The sequence below is a fragment of the Boleophthalmus pectinirostris genome, unplaced genomic scaffold (genome assembly GCF_026225935.1).
Source record: "Boleophthalmus pectinirostris isolate CB_2022bp ecotype Guang Dong unplaced genomic scaffold, ASM2622593v1 HiC_scaffold_7, whole genome shotgun sequence".
NCBI lineage: Eukaryota > Metazoa > Chordata > Actinopteri > Gobiiformes > Gobiidae > Boleophthalmus > Boleophthalmus pectinirostris.
This window is the reverse complement of record NW_026571473.1, coordinates 16,120,054-16,136,180: the sequence shown is the minus strand read 5'-3', so window position 1 is coordinate 16,136,180 and position 16,127 is coordinate 16,120,054. Positions and strand designations below refer to the sequence as shown.

The 16,127-nt window shown below is 38.1% G+C and overlaps 1 protein-coding gene across 2 annotated transcripts in view; it reads left to right on the top strand.

Annotated features, from left to right (window-relative positions):
• Positions 1–16,127, top strand: part of negr1 (neuronal growth regulator 1) — a 162,908-nt gene that overhangs the window by 42,905 nt on the left and 103,876 nt on the right. The gene's annotated exons all lie outside the window — the stretch shown is intronic.

The window sequence follows — 16,127 nt, the reverse complement described above, 5'->3', positions numbered from 1 at the left end:
CAACATTTGAAGCATCTTTTATTCAACCATATGCCACATCCCCTGGAGTTTTTCATCTCAATTGTGTCCCACTGTGTTTTGAAAAGTTTCTGTTTTTTAATGTTTTTAGCTTTGGACCTACTGATGATTTGAATGCACAACTAATGTGTCTGAATGGATGTAGATTTAACTGAATGTTTCATGGTAACAGAATTCAAATGCAAAATCTCAGCCTAATGAAAAGGAGCTCTTTCTGCTGCACTGAGTCTTTTTCATCAAAGAAAACTAATTGACATCTAATTGGTACTTGTAATAATAAGGTCATGTCTGAGTTTGGGTGCTGATTTTGCTAACGGAGAAAACAGCTGTAGTAAAATCCATCTCGCAAATGTCATGCTCTATTTGTGCACCAAGACAACGTTCACTTTGTAGTCCACCTGTCTCCCTGAATATTTATGAGCCGCTGAGGTTATTAGTTAGGCCTGTCATAGGTAAGCACAATTTGTTACATTCCTCCTTTCTTTCTAATTTTATTTTACCCCATGGTGCGATATCTCTCTCTTGCCATCCGCTTAAGCAGGAATCAGCAGAATTACAAGTGCCTGGGCCAAATTAATCTCAATCCGCTGTCAAGCCAAGCCAATTGCTGGATTATTCTGGTCAAACAATGATGAAGGATGTGGGCATATGATAATACAGAAGGTGAGGGAAAGACTAGACAGGTCTGTGCGAGCTCATCCACGCAAGATCCATAGTATTCAAAAATACTGGATTCTAAAAAGACAGAAAAGCATATATCTGGTAAAGGTGCACTATGTCACTACTTTTCTGGTAGGGAGTATGTCATCTGCTTGTCTCCATGGAGATTTTATTGCTTTGTCTGAAATGTTTTACTGTATGTATATAACTGTAGGTGTTGGAAATACATATATTCTTACTGTGAGTGGGTGCACCTTTCCACTAGCCTGATTCATCAGCCGGTTTCAATTCGTGGAAACCGTCTGACCTCGCAGCATTAGGATTTGTTCGCTCAATGGTAGCGGGTACTTTTTCTTTTAACCAATCACTGCTATTTGGTCAAATCCCGTAGAAAGATGGGCAATAAGGTCTTTCCCCTTGATAAAATTCACCAAACATTCTTTTTGTTCCGGCTTTAAATTCTCGATCTACATCCATCTCGACCTCTTTGTTTACTGTTGTGCTGTACCACAAAAGGAACCCAGACAGGCGCTTGAGTTTGACGTCATGGCTTCATCGCTCTTCGCTGATTGGCCGGTGTGAGGTCTACAACTTCCGAGGTTCTTGCAAACAGTCTAATGTATTCCGATTCCTGACCTAGTCACTGGAGAGAAATGAAATTGACTAGAGACACTAGGTGTTGCCAGCCTGGCTACCTTTCCATAGACCTGACCTGTAACTTGGCCTTGTGGCATCACCTGTTTGTCTCGATGGATAAAGATACATTTAAAGCCTTTTGTAGCTCACACGTCACAATAAAATATAAGATAAGACAAAAAATATAAATGGTAATAATAAATTCTAAATAAGAAAAATATTAAAAGACTGGTGTCAAATAAGGCTTGGTTACACAATTGTATCTGTACAAGTAAAATAAAATATAGAAATATAGTAATATCTGGGTTATATACAGGAGGTGTGTAAGGAGAAACAGTGCAAAGATGAAATAGTGATTGACGTGACATAAGGTTATCTGTTACATAAGGTGAGTTGTTGTACAGTTGTATGGAGTATGGTATGAATGCAGTCCTGTATCTCTTATTCAGTACTATGAAATATAACAAGCAAAGCAAGTGGTGGACTGCCTCTCTGCCTGACAGCTTACATAGTGCACCTTTAAAAAGTGTATGTTTTTATTTAACACACAAATAGTCTGAAGTGTGGAACATTCTCTACAGTATTCATGCAACCATCTTCTCACATGTTCATTAAATGTGGTGAATTTTGTCCAAATGAAAAATAGCCTATTTACCAGATGGAATTGATGTCATAACATATGGAGTGAATGAAAATATGTGAGAATATTCCATTTGTTTGTTTGGTAAAACTATAAAGACATGTGGTACTGGCAAAAGTGCGTCTCCACTCACATTTGTCCTGCCAGAACCAGAATCATTTCATACACTTAATCACACTCCATCTTGACCACAGAATATGAAGTATCGCAAATGAATGGCAAAAACTTCAGCCAGGAAGAAATGCTCGATTCAGTCCCAGGGATGGCTTCAGTTAGCGCTGGCACACTAAAACATATTTTTATACTAAAGCATTATTCATGTCATATTTTAAGGTTTTCTCCATTGCTAAAATCCAAACATTTATGTCGATATTATTTTCGATTAGCAGGTTTATTTAGTACTTCAGCATATTTTAAAATGAACAATATAAATGAGGTCGTGCACAGTTGTTTTTCAATTAATTCTCGGATCAATTTCATCACCATAAACCCTTGCTAAACAACTTGAGCAAATGGAACTGTCAGACTTTGATGCAAATAATTTAATAAAAATAAACGTTTAATCATTCATACAAAACCATCAAAAATAAATGGTAAAAAATTGGTTTAGAAAGCAGGATCTATTGAATAAATGAACAATCAAATAATACTTTTCCTTTGCCTGGATAACTATTTGGTATATTTTGATGGAAAGTTAAAATGGCCTTAGTGCCTGATTTATCCAAAATACTCTTTTGAATTAGCTGGAGGAAAGTGAAAAAACAGCTCTCATTGACCAGCTCCCATTCACAGGTGCTTGGACCTGTTCACAAAACATCAATAGCGACCTGGCTAAAAGCACACGCGTTTCTATAGAGCCACTGCAGTCTGAGTTCATTTTGTTATTTGAGATTGTGGCTGCTGCCAGCTATAATCTGACAGCATCTATCTCATCCCGCTGTACTTATAACTGTGAGTGGGTGTTGGGCGCTGATGTGGTCGGTGTGAACATAGCCTAAGTGCTTTTTGATTCATTGCGGCGGTGATGTAGGCTCTATTATGCAGGCAGACGCGTGGAGGTTGATTGCTCATTCAGAGTCTTTAGGAAAAGTAGCGTTGTTGAGTGAGACAAAGGTTTACACAACTGGTGTCAGTGAGTGTCTCCGAGGTGAAGTGGGGATGATTTTTTGCTGTTTGAGAATCGATTTAGCGGGTAGACTTAAAAAGGTTTACTTTGCGGTATTCATTTTGCTTTATGCATTGTACTCTTTGTGACAAGTCCAAACCGAGCTACGTGGAAAAGGCTGTGTCATTATGAAACTAAATGAGTTCGTCCTGAGAAGTAGAAACCATAGATTTCAGTTGTAAAAGCCAAAATGAAATGATCTTGTTTGGCAGAAGACATAGTATTAAACTATAGCATATAATCAAATCAAAATTTCTTTATCTGTTAGGAAAAGGGATGCACCGCTATCGAATATCTGTGCCAATACTGAAAAGTTAGCTGGATCAGAAATCGGTTTCTTAACCCATTAACTGTCAGAAATATGCAACAAACCTTTTGAATCAAGATATAAGCCGAGATAGCGGCTGCATTCCCCCCACGCTGGTCGGTGCATATGCAGGACCTTCCTAGGAACCTTTGGCAAACTCTTGTTTCTAGTTGTTGTATTTCTATTTATTTATTTATTTTTGCTACTGTCAAATTAATAATCTCATCTTTACCATCTACATGAAGGCAAAAACACACACAAAACATTTTTATATACACTAAATTCAGGCATTAAGAGGATAATATCCGTCTCAAAACGTCTCATAATGTTTGAACTTTTATTGTCCATACAAAGTTGTTCAGTAGTCATTTCAGAGATAAAGAACAGTTGCATAACACAATTGGATCTCTGGTGTAATAAGTAAACTTTTTGGAGGGGCAAAAGGCCATTTTTCTCCCCTACACTAGTATTGGTTAAAATCAAGTATTGACAAATGCTTAAAGTCAAAGTACTGATGACGGGACTAGCACTAAAAAAGCTGGATCAGTGCCGCTCTATTATTGCAAACAGAGCACCAGCGCAATAGGGGCACAACACTTCCATAAAATATAATGAGCGCTTTCATTAACAGGCTAATAATAAATAGAACAATAAAAATCCACAAATCAAACAGTGCCTCAGCTAAAAGCAGACTACAGTCTAATCAGCCCTTTAACAGGCGGAGTGAGGTGGGCAGGAAACTTGATGTGGTCCTCTTAGTCCTGAGTGGGATGGACCTGTACCTGGCCCTGATGGTAACAGGCTGTAGTGTGACTGTAGAGTGTGTGAGCTGTCTGTGGAGCTCTACGTGCCTTTTATCCGGACTCTGTTATTGTAGATGGTGGCGAGTGACTCCTGCTGCTGTCTCGTGATTTTTGGTGCTGGTTTTGATGATTTTGCTGACAGTGTTGTAGTACGTGAGACTGAGTGAACCAAACCAGGCTGTGATATACTGCATTTGTGGAGCACTGTGTAACTTTTCTGATGTATGGACTGCTGCCAGCTTGTCTCCGTAGAAATAACTGTTTTGCCTTGGATGTTCCACAGTATGACATTAAACTTATATCCAGAAATTATTCAGTTACAGGTGTGTTGTTTTGTTTTTTTTCTTTTTGGCTAAAAAATTAGTTGTGAGTGGACCTACCTCTCCACAGATCTGACCTGTAACTTGCTTAATTGCGCCACATGTCTGTCTCCGTGGAGTTACACAAGTTTAATTTCACACAGTACATTCCAGGCAAAACAATAACATTTCCATGGAAAAGTAGCAAGCCCTCTAACCGTAAAAGTTACTCAATGCACCTTTAAGCATTGTAGTAGTTCGGCATTATCGTTTGTGACATTCTAGCTTTTCTTTAAGTCAGACAGAAGTGCAATAGTCATCAGAAGGCTTCAGCGTTTGATGGAACTGTTTAAGTTTACACAAAATTGAGCCATCTCTCCACTCAGCAGGTAGTAATGGACACGTCCTGACAATCGCGTTTGTGTTGAGGTGGTGTTTGTGGAGAACATTCTGTGCTAGCAATCCTGCCTGGGTTTTTTCAGGTCATGAGCCCCGCACTGCTGGACATATGGCTCCAGTCAAACTCCAGCTAATGTGCCAGGGAACAGCTGCTTCATTTTCGATTACCTGGAATTCCTCATACACGTGACCCAGACTGGACAAGTTTGGCAACTCATGGATAATAATGTGTGTCAGAATTTCACTAACATTCCGCTGCTCAATATGTTGCCAGTTTATCCTTGATGAAATATTGGCTACGGCAAAATTCGTAAAACAAGAAATATGCAGTTGAAATTGTGTTCTTAAAATATTGGTATAGTGTTTTCTTAAGCATAAACTTAACTTAAGCATGTAAATTTTTCAGTATCCGTTATTATAATATTGAATGCCCCATGGTTTCTGCACAGACTGTATAAAGAACCCACAACTCATACATGCCTTTCTCAAACTGAAAACACTTTGTTCCACCTTGTGATGTCATGTGGTAATACACGAAGTGCTCCACTGTGTTTTTAAACTCCATACCCCTTCACATGAATAATAATTTGGATAATTTCATCCCTGATATTTACAACATCTACTAAATTAAAGGTAAATGGTATCTGGTCATTCGAAAACTACTGCTTCATTCAGAGGTGGGACTTGCAAGTCGTGATTTGGACTTGAGTCAGACGTGAGTCACTATTTTTAGGACTTGAGACATGACTTGATAAAATGGACTAAGACCTAGGACTTGACTTGGACTTGAAGATCAGTGACTTGGACTTGACTCAGACATGAGGCCTGTGACTTGAGAAGACTTGAGAAACACTGTTAAATCTGAATTCTTTCTATTGTGACATAATTACTCACATCTTTCCAGACCTTTAAAAAGGAAAAAATAACTAAATTCATTTCTACAACTGTTATATATAAATACTCATATATACATATGCTATGATTTTTTTAGAGTACAATTTATCTTGAAAGTCAAGTAAATTGCAAAAATCTAAGCTATATGTGGTACTTTGATTTAAAGACTTTGAAATGATTTGAAGCTCAAAGCAGACGACTTGGACTTGACTTGGACTTATGGACCAGTGACTCAAGACTCGACTTGGACTTGCCTGTATTTGACTTGGGACTTGACTCGGACTTGAGGTCAAATACTTGAGACTTACTTGAGACTTGCAAAACAAAGACTTGGTCCCACCTCTGGCTTCATGACATCATAAGGTGGTAAAGAGCATTTTGAGCTTTGGAAATGTAGAGAGACTGATAATAAAGGATTACTTAAATGTTATAACATGACTTACAGCTCACAAGAGTCAGTTTTGTGTAATGTAGGCCCTTTAATATTTACTACACCAAAAACAAAATTTACATATGACACAGCGCAACGTATCTGATCTCTTTACCCCTGCGTTGGTGCACATATGCATTTTACTTTCCGTAGCTGAGTTTTCTCTAACGCCTGCTGATTATGTCATCTGAATCTGCCACTGAGTCATCAACAAATGGGAGTGCAGGAGCTGAGCCGGAGCTGTGAGCCACAGCGAAGGAGCGCGTGCCCAAATACTGATGAGTCACTGGGCCTGATAAATGCAACCGACCGTGCCCCTGACAGGAAACTCAAGCTAGTTCAAAAAAATCTCCCCAGTTGCTCCCATTTTTATTTACAATGTCAGTTCTACAGCAAATACCTCCATAACTTACACCATATTGTGGCTATGTTTATTCGTTTTGTCAAAGTGGTGTATGCGGTAAATCATTATACCTGTCACGGCGCAGATTCTTGTGTACACGTTTAGGCCCACTCAAGGAGAACAGAGGATTTCTTTACAGATGAGATGTAGCGGCAGAGCTGGGATGTCATGTTCCAGGGGCTTTGGGGAGAAGTGCTTTTTCATCTGCGGCAGAGGAGAGGGAAAAGAAACAGCGAAACATACACACTCTAATCCTCCCCTCTCAGTCCAGGCATACAACATTTATTAATGCTGCTACACCAATGTTACAGTTGAAGTAAAAGGATTTCATGCCATTGGAGTTTTTGGCACGTTTGCATTACTGGGTGGTGGAGAGTTATATGGGAAATGGGAGCAGAAAGAGGATTAAGATACACTTGAAAATACATCTGCTCTGGTCATAACTCATTTCTTGTTTGAGTCAAAGTAGTTAGGGGTTTAGCACTCTGGAATTGGCAACAATCTTGGTATAAAATAAAGGTTCAAATCAAGGAATCCCTGTATGCCCAAAACTGACCATATTGCTCACAGTATTATGCGTTATACTGGCAACAATACATTGCTAGAGTAAGATTTTCCTAATATTTCTGTGTAATCTTTCAGTGGTCCTGGTAAATTGTATTGCAAAATACAATTCAGTCACCTGGACTACTAGTTTTGGTAGACTGAATACATTTTTGTCAATGAACTAAGTAGATTTTTCAGAACTGATGTATCCCACATGTTAGAATTAAGATGAAAATTGCTGTCAAAATCATTGCACAGTTGAGAGAACTAACCAACTGTAATTCGCAATTATGTTGATGAATGGCAAAATTAAATTTTTGAAGTATAATTGATACAATCATAGTCAACAAATATTATATTTATTTCCTTTTCAATATTTTTCAAATTTCTGTATATCAATTTATCATAATACAATAATTATAATATTTATCTTTTATGTGACAACATAATATAGGTTGGAAATTATCACCATATGTTGCCATTGTTAATAATTGCTTATTTATATCTTGCTGCGTAATTTAATGGTCCTATATTACACAGGTGTACTATAGTGGGTGTTTTGTTTCAAACACATGTTTGAGTGATATTAGTTTATTAGTCTGTCTACATCTCCAAAGCTCAAAATCCTCTGTTCCACCTTTTCAAGTTTATAGCTACATGTTATCTACTGTTCAGTAGAGATTGGCAATTCTAGGGCTGAAATTAAACTAAAGTAAATGAATGAATCATTAAATTGAATCATTAATCCAAATGATTCAAGTGAAGATGTAGTAAAGGTGAAGTTAAAAATGAGGCGAGCAATTCCTGTATTACCACATGACATCATAAGGTGGACAGTGTTTCCGTTGGAGAGAAAACCTAAATATGCAGGATTAGTGTGCTGAATGAATGTCAATGAAACAAAACTCCAAATGATGAGGAAACAACATTAACATTAAACATGACTTGTTTTGATTTCTGTCACTCTCCTGTGTAGTAATACGACTCTCTTGTTAGTGTCCCTGCTACCGACACCTGGAATCCCATGCTGGTGCATTAAGAGGCAGGGGGCAGCCAGAACAGTGACTGCTCCAGCCTCTACAGCTCTCATTTAATCCCAGCACGACATGTATTCCCCTCAGAGCATGTGGCACCACAGCAAATTAGTCCGATTTTTCTCACCATTTCAAATACCTAACCACCCAGTATTATTATTTTACATCAAGATAAACAACACCAAATCTGCAGCAAGACATGAAAACAAACAAAACACAAAAATCAATCTATTGAGTTCAACTTTACAAATAAAAAGGAAAGCCCACATGAGCAGGACTTTTATTTAACTGTATTGAGACATTTACAATAACAACCTGCACCTATATTTCTCAACTATTTGTTAGTCAAATTTGTTTATCACTATTTCAAATACCTAACCAGTTAACCCAATATTATTATTTTACATCAAGATGAACAACACCAAATCTGCAGCAAGACATGGAAACAAACAAAACACAAAAATGAATCTATTTCAATATTACCGGAAGAAAGGAAGGCCCACACGAACACGACTTTTATTAACTGTACTGAGACATTTACGGTAACAATTTGCACCTATATTGCTCATCTATTTTTAAGTTAAATTTTTTCTCACTATTTCAAATGCCTAACCACCATGTATTATCATTTTACATCAAGATAAACATCAAATCTACAGCAAGACATGAAAACAAACACAAAAACACCATAATGGATTTATTTGAGTTCAACATTAGCAGAAGAAAGGAAGGCCCACACGAAAAGGACTTATTTACTCTTTGTATTGAGACATTTACAATAGCAAGCTGCACCTATACATCTTATCTATTTGAAAGTGCATCAGGGTAGCAGTGATGGACACTTCTCCCTTCAGGTTTCGTAACTCTTCCAGACAAAGCTCCCATTCAGAGCCTCTATATTTAACTGGATTAAGCTGAATAGCCTGTGCCTTGTGGTGGTGCACTGATTGATTTCCTGATGCTTAAATATCACTAACATAACTGGCAACCTTATGAACTGCGTCCATTAGCTGGCTCACATCGACCCATGCGTTTGTCCTTTTACTTGTGGTTGCTACAGTCTCTCCAACCCCCCCATGTATCTCCACTGTGCATATGCTGACCTATTTACAGTCTTCCTGACCATTATCTGCAGTTGGATAGTGGGAACGAGAGATTGATATCGTCCCCGACCCGCCCTTCTACGCACCACACCGAGATACCCCATCCCCCTCGCCCTGACACCTCCCACCCCCCCTACCTTCTTAATTAAGATGGTGGTGATGATAAAGTATTAAATATATGCTCCACACCTCTCATCTGTGAATCTATCTTGTCACGGTAAGAAGAAGCTCTCTCCCTATAGTCTATCAACGCGGTTCACGGAATTAACACGCAAAAACTAAATGAAGAGATACGGTGAACTACTTTTTTGTGTCAGAGTAAGACAGGCTTTAGAGTGGTAACAGGTGATCAACCAGCTGGTGTTTTAACCATGCTTAGATATCTTCTTTCTTCAACACCCCCCCCCCAGATCATCTTTGTATTGTTTTGTATTTAATAAATCTAACCTCCTTTATACTGCGCGAGGTGAGATGATTTGTGCCCTTAAACAAGTCTCTCGCACGTACATAAAATAACACTCTCACATTCACCTTTTTTGTTGAAATTCAAACACCTAAATGGATGCATGAACACTTGCATTGAGGCTCCTGGAAAGGTGTTCAGACTTCACCTTTTTAAAGTTTTTTGACAGTGTTTGGTAATGGGTCCTGTGTATCTCCATGGTAACTGCTGAACATTCCACCATAGAGAGACATGTAGAACAACCCCAGCACGACGTCTCTGCTAAGTATCAACTGAAGTGCTTCCATCTCAGAATCAGAAACACATTATTGCCATTTTTGGTGAACAAATTTCACATACTAGGAATATACTTTGGCAGTATGGTTCATAGGGAGTTTGAAACTAGTGTCAGATCTAGGCATTTTTAGAGTATCAGCTTGGACCTGATTTATTTATTTATTTATTTATTTTTACATTTCTTGCTGATAAACTGGATAGCGTCCTCTGTGCACAACAGTTGATAGCTCTGTCTTCTGTGTTAGACTTAGACTTAGACAACCTTTATTCATCCACAAGGGAAATTATTTGGACGGAGTAGCTCACACATCGCAATAAATACAACAACAAAGAGCAAAAACATAAATGGTAATAATAAATTCTAAATAAGCAGCAAAAAAGATAGCAAGAGACAGGTGTCAAAAAGACATAATTATATAAATGTCAGTGTACAAGTAAAAATAAAATAAAAAGATAAGTAATAAAATATCAAATCACAGCTTGTTACAAGAGGTCATAGGAAGACAGTGCAGATGTTACTTTCCTCAACAGATATGTGATTTTCATTTTGATATGGTAATGTCCTGTATTACACTATTTTCTAATCTATGTTATAATGTGTTTTTTTTCCTCATCAAAAACAAACCTAGAGTTGTGTTTTGTTTCATTAACACATTAACACAGAAATCCTGCAAATTTAGGCTGAGTTCTTCTCTCAAACAGAAAACACTTTGTTCCACCTTGTGATGTCATGTGGTAATACAGGAAGTGCTCCACTGTGTTTTTAAACTCCATACACAAGGAAGGCCTTGGAATTGCCAATCTCTACTGAACAAAAAGGTAAAAACTAGCTCTTAACTTGAAAACCATCGCTTCATGACATCATATGGTGGATTGAAGCATTTTGATGTTTGGAGATGTAGACAGACTAATAATAAAAGATTACTCAGACATGCGTGAATGAAACAAAACACAACTCCGGGTATGTTTTTGATAAAGAACAACATTATAAATTGGCTTAAAGCTCATAAGAGTTAATTTTGCATAATATGGAACCTTCAATGATGATGTTCTAGTTACATTTTACCCAAGGTCTAAACTGAGACTGTCAGCCATCCAGGCCAAATGAGTCCACACACAGAAGTCATTTGTGGGGCTGGGGTTGTAAAAAGCACCTCATCACACTCAAGTCTCCGCACACTTCATAGACGTGTCAAGCATAATCGTGTGAGTGAAGAGAATGCGTTGGACATTAATATGGATCAGTGTAAAAGTGCTGGTCCACTCCTGCAGTGAGTCAGCCCGGTGAAAGTGTTTCCCAGAGAGCGGTGGAGAGGGGTTAAACCTGCGGGTCGCTCCTCCTCTCTTTGATGTGAGTGCACTGATACCCTGTACAAGTATCACACGCAAAGATACACATCACCACATTCTGAATATGCAATGGTGGGAAGAGTACTGGAGGTTTGTCAAGTTAAAATATTGTTAAAATGTATTCAGTTACAAGTGCAAGTACTGCTGCCAAAACTGTACTTGAAGGTCCTGTGTGTATTACATGAAATTGACTCTTGTGAGCTTTAAGCCATGTTAGAATGCTATGACCTTCCCAAAAACATCCCCGGAGTTGTGTTTTCTTTCATTCACACATGTTTGAGTATTCCTTTAATATTAGTTTGTCTACATCTCCAAAACTTTGCTCTGTTGCAGCTTGTGATGTCACGAAGCGATAGTTTTCAAGTTATCAGCAACCTTTTACCTTTTGTTCAGTAGAGATTGGCAATTCCAGGACTGAAATTATCCAAATGATTCTAGCGAAGTTGTATGAAGTTCAAAAACACAATAAAGCATTTCCTGTGTTTTCAGTTTGAGAGAAGAAGCCTAAAAATGCAGGATTTGTGTGTCAAAGAAAGCACAACTCCATGTATGTTTGAAAGAGGAAACAACATTATATCAGAAAATACTAGAGCATTTAGATCATTACTCTGTACAAACTTAATGCATTAAACTTTGTAAATACACAAACTACAATGACATGTTTTAAAATCTACAAAAAATATTACCCAAAACTTCTGCTCAATTACAGTAACGTGAGTATTTCTAATTACTTCTTTCCACCCTTGTGAATAAGCTATCAGTCTTGTCCTTCTTATTAAACGCAGGGTTACTTCACAAACATAAACATTAATCCAATTGTGTAAGCACCCTCAACTGCTCCCCTGTTGAGTCCTCTTAAGCAATATCGCTACCATAAATATGTAGTGGTGCTTTTGCCCATTATCCAGTAGAAATAAAAGGCAGTGCGTGAACAAAATGGCTGCCGCTCACCCCATAACAATTACAAGTTAAATGGTTAATGGCGATAATGTGTAGTGTTTTTTTTGCGTGGAACTAAAACTGAGAGGGACATGTAGTCAATATTCACCCAGGTTTAACCAAAGGTATCATTTACTGCTTCCATTAGAGAGGCAATTTACTATAATAGATGACATGATGCTTCGAAAATCCAGTTCTGCTAATTGGAAAGCAGTATTATGAAATTAGGCTCCCCTAAATTGTAAGCTGTGGTTCAGGTTTTATTTCATGGTAACAATTCTGAGTGCCCTCCTATGTGCAATAACTGACCAACATTTAGCAGTTTTTTTGTCTGGATGTCACTGGAGTTGTTGGTATAAAATGCGTAATGGTAATGGAAATAGACTTTTTTTGTTTCAGATTCAGAGTGTGTCTGTAATTAGCACATACACTCATCTCAAGCTATTTAGGCTAACAAGATTTGTTGTAATGTTGGAGATCCTTGAGAACCATCCTTTTCCAAACGTATGTCTTATATTGCATAGTCTGACACATAAAAAGCATAATGTAGTGTGGAAACTGTAAATTACTACACTGTTTTTTAAAGGTTCATTATGTAACTTATCTGGGAAAGAGTCGACCACCTGTCTTATTGTTTTTCCTAGAACATTCTACAGTATGGTCACATCACCAGGCCAAGATACAAGTCAGATCTGTGGAGAAGTGGGCCTGCAGTAAGAATATGTGTCTTTGTGGTATAAATAAATACACCTGTAAGTGAATAAATACAAGAGATGTTTGGCAAAGGAGAAATTCAATTTGTCGACTGGACAAAGTTTATTTGGTTAAATATGTTTTGCAGCTCATCCAAGCTGCTTCTTCAGTTTTGGTCAGAATGCTGGTGAACACTTCCTTATATCTTTTTGCAGGGAGGAGCTAATTACAATGAAACTACTCTAAACTCTCCTACTTGTTTAAAGTTTCTGTTAGTTAGTTAGGCCTATTGAACTGCACTGAGTGTGGGGTCATATTAGCATAACCATTCAGGGCCCTGATGGGTGCTTTCACACCTCTGGACCTGATCTGGCTATAGCTATTGTTCTCTTGTTTGTTTTGATTTAGGTTTGAGGATAGAGTTGTAAACAGGAGACAGATGGTGTCTGAGTCCTCCATTTCTGTTTAGAGAACAACAAAAATAGCTTCTTTAACTCTTCAAACCAATTCTTTTGTCTGGCTAAGATCGGCACCTCACTGTCCTCAAAAGAGTGGCCTGTGGCTTTTAGGTGGAGATGTACGGCAGACTGAGGACCACTGCTGCTCTCTTGTCTGTGTTGGTACATTCTCTTGTGAAGTGGCTGTTTTGTTTCTCCAATGTAGAGCTCACTGCAGTCTTTACTACACTGAATGGAGTAAACAGCATTGCTGTATTTGTGGCTCAGTGTTTTTGGGTGGACCAGTTTCTGTCTTAAAGTGGTTGTAGGTGTTAGCTCCTCTCATAAGCTCGTCCCTGCAGACAGACATAAGGAAGTACCCACCAGCGTTCTGACCAGAACTAAAGAAGCAGCTTGGATGAGCTGCGAAATGTATTCAACCAAATAAACTTTGTCCAGTTGATAAATTGAATTTCTCCTTTGCCATGGATTCTACCTGGATGACTGAGGGATTTTTCATACAAGAGATGTTTGTTTCATGCCACTGTGGAACATCCCAGGCAAAGCAATGACATCACCATGAGACAAGCTGATGGCGGACCTTCCACCTGAAGAATTTATGCAGTGCACCTTTAAAAAAGAAAAAGTTTGTTTATTTAGTACACTGCTTGCACACAACATGCAGTCTTAGCCTTCAGTGTGCTTTTTAGTCTCTTTGTCTTACAGTTCTTACGGTTGGTCAACTTTGAAGTGAAAAATATGCCATACTCCTTCATCTTTGTACCCAGACTTGCTTCTTAGTCTCTGTGGTGCTACTTTGAATTAGGACAATGCAGACTGGCATTAGTATTACGGGGATGTGCAGCGAATATGAGTGTGTCCAAAGGAACAGATTTGCCATTATGGCCCCTGACATTTACTTAGCAACTAATCATTGCTCTATGTGTGTGTGGGCTTTGTGGATCTACACCATAACACTCCAGTCTGCGGTTTTAACTTGCATATGCGCTGTGTGTTGGTGTGCTGATGGTAATGCAAGCCCTCATCATGGAAAGAGCTGATATAGCCATGCTTAATTAAAATGAGGAAGGACAAAGGTCATCTTCTCAGTGCTGACGTCTTTCTTCCCCACAGAGGAATAGATAAACCATTACAGGCGGTGTATAGGGGATGTTGTGTGGTGTCAAATACAGCCAGAATCTCAGCGCTTACTCTGGTCATTATGTGGGATTACTACAGTTTGCTGCAAGGCTGTGATGTAGTTAGAAAACTTTGTGGCAACAATTTTACGAATATTTCAGTAGTGGACAGCACAAAACAGAATACATTCCACATTTATTTTTATTTTTTTTTCCTATTGATAATTTGCAGTGATGTCACACTGGGGGTCTTCTGTATATCTGTATCTGATGGAATGTTCAGCAGTTACCATGGTGACAAAATTCACACGTTAGCAAACACTGCCAAAAAGTTGTTTTTTTTTTTAGATTATATAAAAACTCCAGAAAAAAATACAAAATTGATTTAAACATTTTCAGAAGCTTGTGGTCAGTACTCATATAATATTATTTGAGAGGGACTTGTTTAAAAGCAGAAAATGGCTCACCTGTTGTACTTCCAGCTAAGTAATTTTTATGGACAGATTGTGTTTAAGTAAAACTCAGATTAAAGTCTAACAAGCCTCTGAAAGAGCAGTGCCTACAGTTAGCATCACCCCCCCAGGGAATGTTGACATCAGCTGCAAAGTATCAGTACTAACATTTTTGGGTATTGGTACTGCCTGAGTACTCATTGGTTCAAGTCGAGTCCTTGTTACCTAATACAAAGTCCCACCCATTTAATACAAGTTTTCATATTATTTTATCAGCTGTCCTCACTCGTTGGGCCCTACTGTGAATTTTTATTGCTTTAAACCAACTTTGAACTTAAATTCATTATTTACAAATATTTAACACAAATGCACTGTGGTCTGCAGTATAAAGACTTAAGAGGTGTAACTACTCAAGTCCAAGTTCAAGTGTGAGTACTTTATCCTGAACCTCCAGTTGAGTCACGAGTCACTGCATCTCACAAAGTACTAGTCTGAGTAAAGCCCAAGTAATCAGTCTTAGGTAGTTTTTCTGCAGACCAGTGCTTAGTCAGGGACATGTAGACCTTGCTTAGTGCTTGATAGATTCTGGTTTAGTTGTGGAGTAAACAATATTTTGTATGAAAAATGAATTTAATCTAATACTCAGATTTTATGAAGGCATATTTAAAGGGCCTATATCACACTATTTTCTGATCTAGGTTATAATGTAGTGTCCTCATCATAAACATACCTGGAGTTGTGTTTTCTTTCCTTCACACTTGTTTGACGCAAACCTTGCATATTTAGGATGAGCTCTTCTCTCAAAGTGAAAACACTCGGTTCCTCCCTTGTCACGTGGTAATACATGAAGCCTACCATTTGGGTAATTTCACCTGGAATTTCCAATCGCTTCTAAACAAAATATAAAAGGCATCTTGAAAACTATCACTACATGACATCAAAAGGTGGACCAGAGCATTTCGAGATGTAGACAGACTAATAATAAAGGATTAATCAAACACGTGTGAATGAAACAAACACAACTCTCGATACGTTTTATAT